The sequence below is a fragment of the Acinonyx jubatus genome, chromosome B2 (assembly GCF_027475565.1).
Source record: "Acinonyx jubatus isolate Ajub_Pintada_27869175 chromosome B2, VMU_Ajub_asm_v1.0, whole genome shotgun sequence".
Lineage (NCBI taxonomy): Eukaryota > Metazoa > Chordata > Mammalia > Carnivora > Felidae > Acinonyx > Acinonyx jubatus.
The window spans coordinates 86,727,920-86,742,868 of record NC_069385.1 but is presented as its reverse complement, the minus strand read 5'-3'; the positions used below and the strand labels follow the sequence as shown (position 1 = coordinate 86,742,868).

Genomic DNA, 14,949 nt, shown 5'->3' with positions numbered 1-14,949 from the left:
TGAAACTTTATGTATTATTCAAAGTAATTTTGAGCCAGTGAGAGAACTTCTATCTAGGACAGTGGTGTGTGTGTGTGTGTGTGTTCACCCTTTCAGATATATATTCTTTTCACATACATATATATACATACATTTTCCCCATTTAATTTTACAGAGTTAGTTTACTTTTTTATAAATAGGTATTATTTAGAAGCCTGTTTTTACTACTATAGCAGAATTCTTAAATAAGCAGTTAAATCACTAGGCTCTTCTTTTTATTTAAAAAAAATTTTTTTTAATATTAATTTATTTTTGAAAGAGAGAGACAGAGCTGAGTGGGGGAGGGGCAGAGAGAGGGAGACACAGAATCCAAAGCAGGCTCCAGGCTCCGAGCTGTCAGCAACAGAGCCCACCGTGGGGCTTGAACTCACACACCCAGAGATCATGACCTGAGCCAAAGTCAGATGCTTAATCGACTGAGCCACCCAGGCTCCCCTAGACTCTCATTCTTTTTAATAGGCTAAACTATCACACTTAAGAGAGCTAATCAATACAACCGGAAACTGTGGTTCAGTGGAGTAATCAATAGCTGCTGAAGTTGGTCTTTGTAGATTCTAAAGTTTGACTTCTTCCTCTCAGTAAAACTGGTGTTAGAAAATGTCACTCCAGGTAGCACTTGAAGTTGCTGTTGGGATTTTTTTTTTCATTTGTTTTCAAGGTGTTCAATTTTTTATTTTATTTATTTTTTTAAAGTTTGTTTTTTTACAGAGATAGAGTGAGCGAGCATGAGTGGGGGAGGGGCAGAGAGAGGGAGACACAGAATCTGAAGCAGGCTCCAGGCTCTGAGCTGTCAGCACAGAGCCTGATGTGGGGCTCGAACTCATGGACCGAGATCATGACCTGAACCGAAGTCGGACATTCAACTGACTGAGCCACCCAGGCGCCCCTCAAGGTGTCCTATTTTTTAAAGAGAAATTTAAGAGAATTTTTCAAAACTTTTGTTATGTTATTATGTTCTTATATTATGTATCTGAAAGGGATATTTTGTAACTTCATAGAGATTTTATTTTAGAAGTTAAATTAGTTTTTAAAAGTTTCCTAACCCTTTTATAACCTTTGAAATATAACATGTAGATCTTAAATTTATAGCTTAAAAGTTTATACACTTGTGTAACCAGTGCACAGATCACTATGCAAAACATTACTAATACTTTTGTACTCTCTAATCATCACTTTCCCAAAGTTAATCACTATTCAGATTTCTGAATATAGGTAAGTTTTGTATCCTTTTCTGTTTCATGTAAATAATCATACAGCATCTTTCTGTGTCAGGTTTCTTTTGATTATGGTTGTGTCTGTGAGTTTCATCCATGATACTGTATGTTCTTTTCTTACTGCTAAGTATTAATTGTCTACATTTGCCATACTTAATTTTTCCATTCTGCTGATGGTTGACATGGGTAGTTTTTGGTTTAGGACTTTGATAAATAAAGCTGCTGTGAACATTCTTGTACATGCCTTTGGTAAACATATACGTAAAGCTTATTGGGTGTATACCTGAGAGTGGAAATGCTGGATCATAGGGTATGTATATGTCTAGTTTTAAAAGTTTTCCAAAGTTATTGTATCAATTTATATCATCTTCAACATCGTGTAACAGTTACAATTGCTTTGCATTCTTCACAAAATTTGGTATTGTCATTTAAAAAGAATCTGATGGATATGGAAACTAGTATTTTTATTATTGGTGCTAATTAAGTATATATAATGCCCTGGCAGTTGAGAGGTTATCTTTAAATTAGTAAATAATTTAACTAGCTTGAGACAGTTGTGACTACTACATGTCTACGACTACATTTGCTCTCTTCTTACTGTTTTACCTAGTTGAAAAAAGAAAGAATTGAGGCATGAAAATAAGAATCACTGTCTTACAGAAAGCATTAACAAGATGGTAGTGACCTTATTTTGTTAGTTAAAAACTGTAGACAAAAATGCCCTCAAGCCTAAAAGAAAAAGGAACGAGCTGAAGTTATAATAGCTTTTTAATACTTACTCATTATTAAAGTAACTGTGATGATAAGGAGTGTATAACTTGTTGCAGAAAACCATATTTTAGGTTCTATTACAGGCTTATAGTAAATTGGCAACATTTTTTTTTCTTTCATGGAATTTCTAAAATGTTTGTGCAGTCATTTAAAGCTTTATTGCAAGTGAGGCAATAAAAGAGGAAGAAATCCAATTACTTTATGTGCAAAGCTTTCATTTCCTATTTAATGAAAGAAAGAAAGACTTCTGTTCAGTAAGCATGTGAGCTTTACAGTCCCTCACAGTAAATTAGAAATTTCCTTAAATAGATGATAAGAAAAATATTTCCTAAGTAAATGCTTTGATGAAAGGTAGTTTCACTAAGTTAAAGACTTTACTTAAGAATGTCGGAGCCAAGGTGAAAAGGGTCAGCAATTAGATTTGGTTGGTCATGAAATTAATAAAAATAGGAAGTGCTTACTTGATGATTAACTATTACAGGCACTGTTTTAAGCTCTTTATATATATATTATTTCATAGGCTTCACTACAACTCCATAAGATTGATACTATTACTGTCCTCATTTAGTGATGAGAACCTGAGAGACTTAGTAATTTATTTATGGTCACACAGCTATTAAGTAGCCAAGCCAATATTTGAATCTGGACATTCTGCCTTCAGAATATGTACTCTTACTCAGTATGCCTTAATCAATATATACTCCTAATCAATATGTACCCTTAACCAATATGGTCTCTCAGTATATTAGTATTATAGCCAAAAGTGAAGCTAGAAAGAAGGGAGAAAGTCCAGGGGTTAAGTAATTTCCTACTAAGTGGCAAGCACTGTGTTGGGCATTTATGTGGGCTAATTAATTCTCACAGTAGCCCTAGGTAGCTTTAACATAGTTATCACACAAAACAGAAACATAAGATTTAGAGAGTGAAATTTACCCATGGGCCCATATCTCATAATTGGTAGAACAGATCTTTCTAAAATAGAGACCACTGATAGGAATTCATTATTTTCACATGAATGTCTGCTGTGGATTAATTTAAACAGCTGCTAGTATCTATTGGGAAGTAGCAAGCTGTTTATATCTTTAGCACAAAATATTTAACATGAGTGTTCTTGAAGTGAGTCAACACACCATCTACGCTAAATAATGGCAGCATGGTATACTAAAAAGAAGATGGCCTTTGGAGTCAGAAGGACCTTAGTGTTTATGATTAAAAGTTTAGTTTTAAAATGGCAATTCAAAGTCATAATTTTTTTTGAGAGAGGGGGGGTGTAAGTGAGTGAGGGGCAGAGAGAGAGAATCCCACGAGGGGCAGAGAGAGAGAGAGAGAGAGAGAGGAGTGGGGCTCACCTGAAGCAGGGCTTGTGCTCATCTGAAGCAGAGCTTGGGCTCACCTGACTCAGGGCTCAAGCTCACAGGATGTGGGGCTTGAACTCACGAACCATGAGATTATGACCTGAGCCAAAGTCTGATGCTTACCTGACTGAGCCACCCAGGTGCCTCAAGGTCATAATTTATAAGCATTTTTGGATGGGCCACTCATCTACCTATTCCTGAAGATATACCCAGATTATTCAACAAATGTATTCAGTGATATGTGACAGAAACAGTAATAGGCTCTTGGTATATAGCATTGAACAAATGCTAGACATAAATCCCTGCCCTTTGGAACTTACAGTCCAGTCATGTTTATGTAGTTGTGATTTGCTCTTGGAAAATTGTGATCTTTTTGATATTGTCTCCTTGCTCTCCATCTGGTAACCTGATAGGTTAGGGCCTGTCTGCCTGATAAATTTCATTTCTGAGAGCCTCTAGGAACACAGGCATTGGTTCCCATTTGCACTAGCTTTCTCCAGGACCATCAATCTTCTTTACCTTTGCGTGGGTGTTCTAGGTTGAATATGCATTTATTGACCATCTTTTATGGGGGTGCAAATTGGGGGTGCAAAGGTGACATCAGGAAAAAATATGTATACTCTGGGAGTTTATAGTTTGGGAGAAAGACAAGGAGCAGAGAGAGAAGAGAGAACCCTTAGTGTCCTACATGTGGTTCCTCCCCAAGCCCTCCCTTTGTTCTTTTCCTCCATAGAAACTAGTCAGAACCTACAAGCAGGAGTATAAGGCTTCATTGTGTTAAGTTCCTTAACTTCACTCATTCCCTTTTCTAGACCCGTGGTGATCCCTCAAGTATTCATTGAAGGGATAAAAGAAAGAAGGTGTATTTCCAGATATATGTATATTTTGTTTTCTGGTTCATCTGGTTTTAGTTGATCTTTCAATAATGTTTTCATATCTTCCCTCTTTTCTGATGTTTTGACATGCACACTAGTATGTAGGAAGTTCTTATTGAAAATTTTTCACTATCCAGTCATTGCAGTTGAGTCATCATATGTGAAGATCTCAAATAGATGATGTTGGAAAACTGGTTTAATCATATTCAGAGCCACTATCAAATGAGAATTTGATAGAGGTGAGCTGGTTAACAATCAAAGAGGAGAAAATTGCTAAAGAGGTGCCTCAAAATAGAATTATTCAAAAAGTCCTCCTGACTTCACAACTTCCACAGTCTCATTCTACTCACTTCCTTGTGATCTCCCTACTTTTCCCTTAGGAAGAGGTACTCTTGTACCTAAATCAAGTACTGATTCAATCCAATTATTGTCTCATTCCATGCCCTCCATTGAGCAAAAATAACTGCTGACTGGTCTCACTTTCAGTTCCTGGCTACAAATCTCAAAATGTTGCCTTGCAGTCCAATTACCCTTTCCTTTTTTCTAGTATGTTTGCTCTGTGGTTTTCCAGAGTTTTTTCATGCTTTCTCTTCTCTTTATAAACATAATACACAGTCCTTTTCAGTAACGTTTTTGTTTCATGTTTGATCAAGAAAATAGCAGTCCCTCATTTTCTCACCACTGAAACAGTCAGCTTGCATCTGTGCCCTGCCTTTTCTGAAGTGAACAGGTCCTACCCCTCTAAGAGATCAACTATTCCAACTGGGGTCTAGATATTTTACTACAACTTCATTTTTATGTATCCCCCCTCCCTACTTCCTTGGTGTTTTCCTTTTTTACTGTATCTTATTATCTCCATTATTATGGCCTCTATTTATCACTGTTTTTGAAAGGGTCATTTCTGGTATTTGTTTACATTTTCTTACTCAAGGTTTTCTTCTCATTGCATTCTACTCCAGTTTTTGTTTGTTCTCTCTCCTGATACTCCCCCAGTTAAGCTCACCAGTTACCTTCATGTTATCACATCCAGTGGATTTTTCTCTTTTCTTTCTTCTTATTAGTTTTCTGTACAGATGGCCATTCCCTATTTCTTGAAGCATTTTCTTGTCTTAATTTCATGAACCCCATTCCCTTGGGTTTATTCTCATTTCACTGCCTGTTCCTACTAAGTGTCTTCTATTGGCTTCATCTCCTTTGCTAGACCCCGAAATGTAAGTCCCAAGTTTTGTACTGGGCTCCCTTCATTTGTACTTTCTTTGCCTAAATGCCCTCAATCATTCCCATGATGTTAATGGTCAAGAATACACTGATGTCCTCCAAATCCAAATCTAAGCTTGACCCAGCCTCAGAACTCTAGACTTGTATATTCAGCAGCCTTCCTATCATCCCTGCATATAAATGCCTTAGACTGATGATGTCCAAAACAGATTTTGTTTATTAAAAAAAATTTTTTGGTGTTTATTTATTTATTTTGAGACAGAGAGCAAGCAGTGCAGGGGCAGAGAGAGAATCCCAAGCAGACTCTGCGCTGTCAGCACAGAGCCCAATGTGGAGCTCAATCTCCTGGCTGTAAGATCATGACCAGAGCTAATATCAAGAGTCTGATGCTCAACCCCCTGAGTCACCCAACGACCCCCAAAATAGAATTCTTGATCCTCTATCTGCTCCCTCCCCATCTCAAGAAACCACATCACTAGTCAGCTCACTGAGTTGCTTTAAGGCAAAAATCTGCATTGACTTGGTTTCTTCTTTCCCTTATCACCTCCGACACATCACTTCCAGCAGTAAATCCTAATAACTATACCTCTCCCCATCTTCCCTGTTACTATCCTACATCAAGCCACAATTATCTTTCCTCTGCAATAGTGTCCTAAATATTTTCTCTTTTTCTCTGATTTGTTTTTTTAGAGGTTAAATCAGTCATGTTATCAGTCATTGCTTCACATCTTCCAATGACTTCCTGTTGCACTTAGAGTGACATTGAGCTCCATAGACCTTGTTCTACAGTCATACAGTGAAGTCTGATGCCCCTGCCTGTGTGTCTAGATTTACCTCTTTATACTCTCTCCCTTATTTACTTTGCTCTAGCCATCTCTTTTTGTATGTGTTTCCGGAACAAATCAGACTTATTGTGACCTGAAGACCTTTGCACTATTTGTGCTGCCTACAGTGCTTTTCCCCCATCTTCTCAAGGGTGCCTTCCTTGTTCTTGTCTTTACTTTAATAGCGCCAGAGAGAGGCCCACCCTGCACAACTGGTTTAAAGTAGCCCTCAGTTGTTCTTCATTACAACACCCTATTTTAAGTTGCCCAGTGGCACTTAACACTTCCATTTTATTTGAGATTATGTGTTTTATTGTATATTTCTCCCCTGTACACCCCCCCAACCCCTGACTTCCCCAAAATGCCAAGTGTAGAATGTCAGAACCTGCAACATTGCTGAGCATGTAGAGGCTTAATTATTGAATAAATGACTGTCAGTGGAGTAAGCAGTCCATGTAGAAAATGATGATTGGCAAAAATGATCCTCTTTATGATTGTGCTGTTAGGAAAGTTGAACATGAAGACTGACAAAATTTAGGGGAGTAAAAACTGAAGGGTAATTGCTACATAAGACCAAATTCTTGGCTGTTTACTTTGCTTGTAATGCATACAGCTCTATCAGGTCACTTTACTCTGTGGAGTGAGTATTGAATGAATACAGGCCAGAGGTGATGAATCATCCTTAAGAGGTTTAAAACAAGTAATACAACCACTGAGCCTGTAGTAGGATGTATAAACAGCTTAGTATTCAGGGTATTTTTTTCCCCTCCAGCTGGTACTTTTAATAACCTATTTTAAGGAAGTTTTTTAAAAATAAGGAAAGAACAGGGGCACCTGGTGGCTCAGTCAGTTGAGCATCTGACTCTTGATTTTGGCTCAGGTCACAACCCCAGGGTTGTGGGATTGAGCCCCATGTCGGGCTCCACATTGAGTGAAGAACCTGCTTAAGATTCTCTCTCTCTCCTTCTGCCTCTCTTCCCTGCTTGCATGCTCTCTCTCTAAAATAAAAAAAAATTAGGAGCATCCGGGTGGCTCAGTCGGTTAAGTGTCCAGCTTCGGCTCAGGTCATGATCTCACAGTTGGTGAGTTTAAGCCTGGCGTTGGGCTCTGTGCTGACAACTCAGAGCCTGGAGCATGCTTCAGATTTTGTGTCTCTTCCTGTCTCTGCCCCTTCCCCGCCCCTGCTCACACACACTGTCTCTCAAAAATAAATAAACATTAAAAAAAAAATTTAATTTTAAATAAAAATTTTTTAATTTTAAAAATCAAAATATAGAAGGTATTTTTATTTTTTTAATTTTTTTTTTAACATTTATTTATTTTTGAGACTGGGAGAGACAGCATGAACGGGGGAGGGTCAGAGAGAGAGAGAGGGAGACACAGAATCCAAAGCAGGCTCCAGGCTCTGAGCTGTCAGCACAGAGCCTGACGCGGGGCTCGAACTCACGGACCGCGAGATCATGACCTGAGCCGAAGACGGATGCCCAACCGACTGAGCCACCCAGGCGCCCCTAGAAGGTATTTTTAAAGTCAACATCTATTGCTTTTATAGCAAAAGTTCCTGGTGGATGAATTATTAATAAATCTTTGTAATTCTAAGAGCATTAGTTAATACAGTGCTGATAGCTAAACTGATTAATACTTTCATGATATATCTTAGAATATCTGTATGGGCCTTGCCATTTAGAAAGATATTTCTCTGCACTAAAGATTCTGGTGCAGTAGCTGATAGGCTGTATGAAAATGTATACACTTGCCCTTGGTGAGGCCCAATAGCACCCATACTCATACAGGCAGTTATATAGAGAGGAGTTATTTAGGGCTCACTTCAGACATTATTTATAGTCTCTTAATGTTTTAGAGCTGGTAAGGACATAAGCAATCTAATCCAACCACCTTATTCTTCAGATGAAGAAATGGGGACAGAGTGTGATTATACAGTGTGTAAGTGATGGCAGGATTCAAATCCCATAGCTCCTGTCCTGAATCTTTGCCAGTGATAATGTTAGCAGTGGGAGTGTCTGCATTGTGTGAATGGATGCTTCAGTCTTCGGATTCCCCATGAGAAGATTTACATGGGGATCTGTGCTCTAATAAGACAGCCAGAAGGAAAGTAGCAAATACAAAGCAGTTTATAAAAGCAAAAGTACACTCTCGAGGTGGGGGAGTGGGTAGGTTCCAAGAGGAAGGACAAGCCCCTGGTTGTTTTGGGATTGGATATTATTGGGTCTTTCTGCACGGTGAGGAGCTGTGAAGTACAGTAGGGTGGTCTCTAATGGAGGCTGCTTCCAGTCTTTTGGGGAACTCCTCCCAGGTTGGGAGGAGGGAGTTTTGACCCTACAAGCTTCCTACCAAAACCTCCTGGTAGCCTTTTTCTTTTGGGGAGAAGGTGGGGGGTGGGGGTGGGGGCTGTACCTGCATTGCAAATGTATTATAATGACTGTAGGGATTACCTTGGGCAGAGTGGAAGAGGAGAGCACAAACTAGGCACCTGTGGCTCTTGATCTGTTAGCCCCAGGTCTTGGAAGCCACAATGTCAAGATGTTGTGCCCTGGGGCTTTTACCATCCCTGCCTCCAGCTCATGTCTCTGTCATTTCCCTGATGGACTTGGACTTTGCCTTCTTTCCATTGCTCATTCTGCCTAACAATAACTTCTTTTTAATAGTTGTCTTTAATCAATAATAATGCACCTGGAACAAGCAGTAAGTATGCATATCCAGTGATGGGTGCAGTCAGTTGGCTATTTGTGATTACCCAAATCCTGCAGGAAATACTTTGCAGCTTTCATTTTTGTCTTTGACTTTAGAAATTAATAATTTTTCATATAAGTAGTCTGTTCTTTAGTTGTTGGTAAAATATCTGATAACTTGTGTAATACATTCAGTTGTCTTGAAAATTTTTCATTGTGCTCTTCCCTCTCTGGTATCACTAAGCTGAGGGCCCATATTTCTCTGGCAGAACCAGAAGATACAAGCTTGGAGTTACATACCTTTTCTTTAGTTTAAAAAGAAGCCATAAAGCTAGAAGTAAAGTATTGGAAGATAGCACTGTATTATTCTGAAATAGCTACAACTAAGTGCCAGAGAGAGAATTTCTGTTCAAAAGAGAGAGACCAGGTTGGGTTGGAAACTAATGCAGGAGAGAGGAAGGAGATAGGTAATTAATAGTAGTAGTGTTTGTAGCGGGGGTGCTAGTTAGTAGTCGTAACTATAGTAGCAGTACAGCATGTTAATTCACTGTGCTTTTTCTGAAAGCGCACAGTCTCCAAACCTGTATATGTTAACATGACTCTTAGATTGATTATTATTAGCTAATAACAGTCAAAAAGAAAAACATGGATTAACTACATGTGAACTCCTGAATGCAAGTTGTTGTTGTGGTTGTGTTGGTTGTAGTAACACCAAATTACATCTTTGGATGGAATTCCTACCAAATTACTAGAATAATTAAAACACAAGTTTAGACGTATTAAGTATCAAATAATGTTACCTTGGTCATAACTATATAAAATGGCATTGTGAAATAAAGTAGCTATAAAGTATTTGTTCTGCAAACTGAGGATTGATGGGGGGTGGGAGGGAGGGAAGGGTGGGTGATGGGTATTGAGGAGGGCACCTTTTGGGATGAGCACTGAGTGTTGTATGGAAACCAATTTGACAATAAATTTCATATTTAAAAAAATAAAAAAATTAAAAGTTCATATAAAAAAAATAAAGTGTTCTGTCTTTTACTAAGAATGATTTCATTTATTAGATATTTTACTTTATGAAAACCAAGAACTTTAAATAAGCATCCTCTGTGTTTGAGAATTGAGTGAGTGTGTTTTCACTGTAGACTTATTGCACCATATTAATGCAAACAGTGAAAGAATGAAATTCTCTACGAGGTTTCTTGTGATCTAGTAATAAGTTGCTGTGATTTCTAGAGTTCACAGCTGGCTATGAAGAAAACCTTGAAACAGTATAAGGTGTCTGATCAAGCAGGCTGACAATGCATAGTAGCAGTCAAATATGTTTGGCAATGCTGTGTTCTACACTTGATCTTAGTCAAAAGGCCGAGAAGCAATGGCAATGCTGTGTTCTGATCATAGAACCTGATAAGATGGTATGTAGAGCCTTCAGCTTCTGAGATAATAGGAAGGAAGGAGAGACAGAAGAATTAAATTGTAATAGTAACATTAAAACTTCAAATGTTTGTATTTTTTTATTTTTACAGTTTGCAAAGCACTTTTGTAGTTTTTATCTTATTTTACCTTCACCTTTCATCCTTTTATGTTTTTTCTTTCTTTATGTAGTTTTGAGTTTCTGACCTATATCATTTCCTTTCACTCTACAGAACTTCTTTTGACATTTCTGGAAAGGCAGGTGTATTGGTAACAAATTCCCTCCATTCTTGTTTGTCTTAGAGTCTTTATGTCTCCTTTTCTTTGGAAGGGTAGTTTTGTAGGCTGCAGAATTCTAGGTTTGTGAGTTTTTTTCTTTCAACATTATTCTGATCTTTTGTTGTTTGCATGGTTTCTACAAAGAAATTGGGTGTAATTCTTATTTTGTTCTTCAGTAGGTAAATTTCTGCCCCCCCCTCCCCCCCAGCTGGCTTCTTTCAGAATTTTTTGTTTCTCTTTGATTTTCTGTAGTTTGGAAATTGTATGATAGGTGGAGGGTTTTTTGTTGTTTGTTAGCATTTATCCTACTTAGTTCTCTGACCTTCCAGGATCTGTGGTTTGGTGTTCAACATTAATTTGAGTAAATTCTCAGTGATTATGGCTTCAGACATTTTTTCTGTTCCTTTTTCTCTTTCTTCCCCTTCTGATATTCCAAACATATCTTACACCTTTTATATTTGTCCCACTGGGATATTGTTTCCTTTTTCTTTTTCAGTCTTTTTCTCTTTGTTTTTCCACTTTGGAAATGTCTATTAACATATCCTTGAGCTCAGAGATTCTTTCATAAGCCATGTCCAGTCTACTAATGAGTCCATCAGAGGCATTCTTCATTTATATTACAGTGGTTTTGATCTATAGCACTGATTCTTTGTTGGAATTTCCTGTTCTCTGCTTACATTACCCATCTGTTCTTGCGTGTTGTCTACTTTTTCTGTTAGAGCCCTTAGCATATTAATCATAGTTGTTTTAAATTCAGTCTGATAATTTCAACATCTCTGCTGTATCTGAGTCTGGTTCTGATGCTTGGTCTGTCTTTTCAAACTCTTTTGTGCCTTTTTGTATGCTTTGTAATTTTTTTGTTGAAAGATGAGTATAATGTACACATGGGGTGAAAGGAACTTTGGCAAAAAGGGCTTTAGTAATGTGGTGGTGAAGTGTGCAAAGGGAAGCATTCAGTAGTCCTGTGATTAGGTCTTGTCTTTTAGTGAGCCTGTGTCCCTAGGCAATGAACTTTCCAAATGCCCATTTCCCTCTACTTCAGATGGAACAGGATGGCTGGTAGGGGCTGAATTTGAGTATTTCCCTATGTCCCGGCCAAGCTATGTTCTAATAAAACTACAATTGGTTGAGGTCTCCATTTCCCCACCCTGTGACAAAACCAAAGGGAGTTTTTCTCCAGTCTTCACTAAGAGAATCTTGGTAGTGCTTTTGTTGTTGTTATTGTTGTTTAATTTTTTTAATGTTTATTTATTTTTGAGAGAGAGACAGAGTGTAAGCAGGGAAGGGGCAGAGAGTGAGAGGGAAACACAGAATGTGAAGCAGGTTCCACGCTCTGAGCTGTCAGCACAGAGCCCCATGCAGGGCTCAAATTCGTGAACTGTGAGATTGTAACCTGACCCGAAGTCAGACACTTAACCTACTGAGCCACCCAGGTGCCCCTTGGTAGTGCTTTTGAACCTAAAACTCACAAAAATGTGAGGGCCTCCATATAACTGGATCCCTCTGCAGTTTTTGACTCTCAGATTGTGAGTCTTTAGCACTTGGTCAATTACATAGGATTCAGGTTTTTCTACCCTGAATAGTGCTGGGTTTCTGCTCCAGTAAATTGAAATTCTCTGCATTCTCTTGTCTGTCTCTCCAGTTTTAGGAGCTGCTGTTTGCCTTGCGATATCACTTCTCTGATGTAATCTAAAAAGTTGTTAATTTTTCAGTTTCAGCTTTTTATTTGTTAGGGTCAAATAGTGACACTCAGGCTGCTTATTTGTCAGATCAGAAATTTCCTGAGACTGTTGTTTTATTTACCTTAATTATTATTTTAGCAGTCATAGGGTGAATTTAATGGTTGTTATTATTTTACAAATCAGAAACTGAGGCTCAGAGACAGGTCCAGCTGTATAACTTGCAGGGCCTTGTTAAAAAAAAAAAAAAGAAAAAAGTACCATTAAATGTACTAAATAAAATAAAAGGCTTTTTTTCTTCCACATTCTCTCAACTTGTCAGCATGTCTTTTATTTGTTAAATAACAACTCATGTTAAATAACATGAGTTCAACATGAGTTCGAGCCCCACATCAGGGATGTAATTTACCTTAAAAAATAATTAATAAAATAGTGTTGCTCTAAGTAAATAAAAATTAAAAATTTACATCATTAACATGAATTTTATCATTCATCTTTATATTGTAATGCACATTTTTACTGCATTCATAAGAGCATTTACTTCATATGTGGAATCATCAAATTTCCACAAAGTGCACACATGTGTATTTTGTTCTTACCAGAATAATGAGAATACTGAATAAAACTATACTGTTTTTATTTTACTTCTCAATAATGCACATATTCCATGAACATTCTCTATTTTTATTTCTTAATTTTTATTTTTATTTTATTTTTTTAATGTTTATCTTTGAAAGAGAGAGACAGAGTGCGAGTGGGGAGGGGCAGAGAGAGAGGGAGACACAGAATCCAAAGCAGGCTCCACACACTGAGCTATCAGCACAGAGCCTGACATGGGGCTGGAACTCACGAACTGCAAGATCATGACCTGAGCTGAAGTCTGACGCTCAACCGACTAAGCCACCCAAGTGCTCTGAACATTCTCTATTTTTAATTAACTGATAAATGAGGAAAGAGTGAAGGAAGAATACTATCCATTGTTCTGCCCTTCTCTTTACTTCTTTGTCATCATTTTCACTATAAATGGTTGGTTGGTACAAGGAAGTGACATAAGTAAGAAAGACTAGGATATTTTGGTCTTTATTCTTTCTTTCTTTTTTTTTTTAAGTTTATTTGTTTTGATAGAAAGTGGGGGTGGGGGGCACAGGCAGATAGAGGGAGAGAAAAAGAATCCCAAGCAGGCTCTGTGCTGCCAGTGTGGAGCCTGATGTGGGGTTCAAACGCACAAACCATGGGATACATGACCTGAGCTGAAACCAAGGGTCAGATATTTAACCAACTGAGCCACCCAGGCACCTCCACCCCCCCCCCCCCCCGCCCCGGTCTTTCTTATTTCTTAGAATATGTTGCCGCCTTCTACTTTCTAAGTTCTTGTTGAAACAGAAAGCATGGCTTCTTAGGGCTGGCGATACCCTGCTGACCCGGTTGTAGACCTAATATGCTTATGTTAGGAAATCTGTGCTCATGGAACATCATGACCACTATATGGAAATGGGCAGCAAGGGCACATATTGCACATATCTGCTGTGCTTATGCTTATGTTTCATTGTCTCATTGGATTTACAAAATCAAGTTAAAGATAAAATGAAGAAGTTCGAGGTGCAATAGCTATTAAACCCTTTGTGGAGCTCTGTGGGACTGCACATGTTACACCCATGAAGCTGACCCTGTTCAGAGATAATGTGACTTGTTCAAAGTCACACAGCTGGGAAGTGTCCAAGCTAGGTTTAAACTTAGATATTTGGCCAGTGTTCTTCTTTCCTTTTTCTGTATTCGTTGTTGTTGTTATGATTATTTTATTATTATTTTATTTATTTATTTATTTATTTATTTATTTATTTATTTTTTTTACAAATTCTTATTTTGAGGGCTGACTTTCAGTGGGTTGCTACAAGGGAGCTGCTCAGCTACATATAAAACCCTGGCCTAGAAGCAGGTTGTCTGTGAATGGTTTAGCACCAGGTTCCTCACGAATGTGTGTTGTGTGATGGGCAAGGGGGTGGCCTCTTTCCAACTGTACCCCAATTTTTTCTTTCAGTTATAGTTTGCTAATAAGTAGTAGTTTTAAAAACCTACCCTTTTTCCTTCTCTGTAAACCTCCAGATTGTGTAAGGCAAAAATAACAATAGTAAGATGAATGTTAAAGACATAGATACAGATACAGCCTGCTCCTTCTGTTGGGTTAACCGACTGTTTTTCCAGCCCTGCTAATTCATTACTGAGAGGCTGACTGGACATTTGCATGCAGTCCACAGTCTTATAGAACTTTGATAGTTCATTCTGTCCTCAAGGAATTTATCACTGCTAGAAGGAGAGGAACCCCTTTACACCTGAGTCCAGCAGTACTGTAGCTAATTCCTGTCTCCAGACAAAGGCTCTAAGTAGAATTGTGATGAGTATTTCAAACTAGATACCTCTAAGAGTGAAACCAGGCACTGTTAACAGTTAAATTGGAATAACTGGCATTAACTGCAGTTGTCCTGAGCAAACTGAAACATATAATCACCCATCTCATAATGCATTATTCAGACACATGCTGAGCTGAGCCTAAGCATGACATTCCTGTGAGATTCTAGAAGACTTCCTTTATTT

At 38.1% G+C, this 14,949-nt stretch overlaps 1 protein-coding gene across 4 annotated transcripts in view; it reads left to right on the top strand.

Annotated features, from left to right (window-relative positions):
- SMAP1 (small ArfGAP 1) overlaps positions 1 to 14,949 on the top strand; it is a 200,278-nt gene that overhangs the window by 141,596 nt on the left and 43,733 nt on the right. The gene's annotated exons all lie outside the window — the stretch shown is intronic.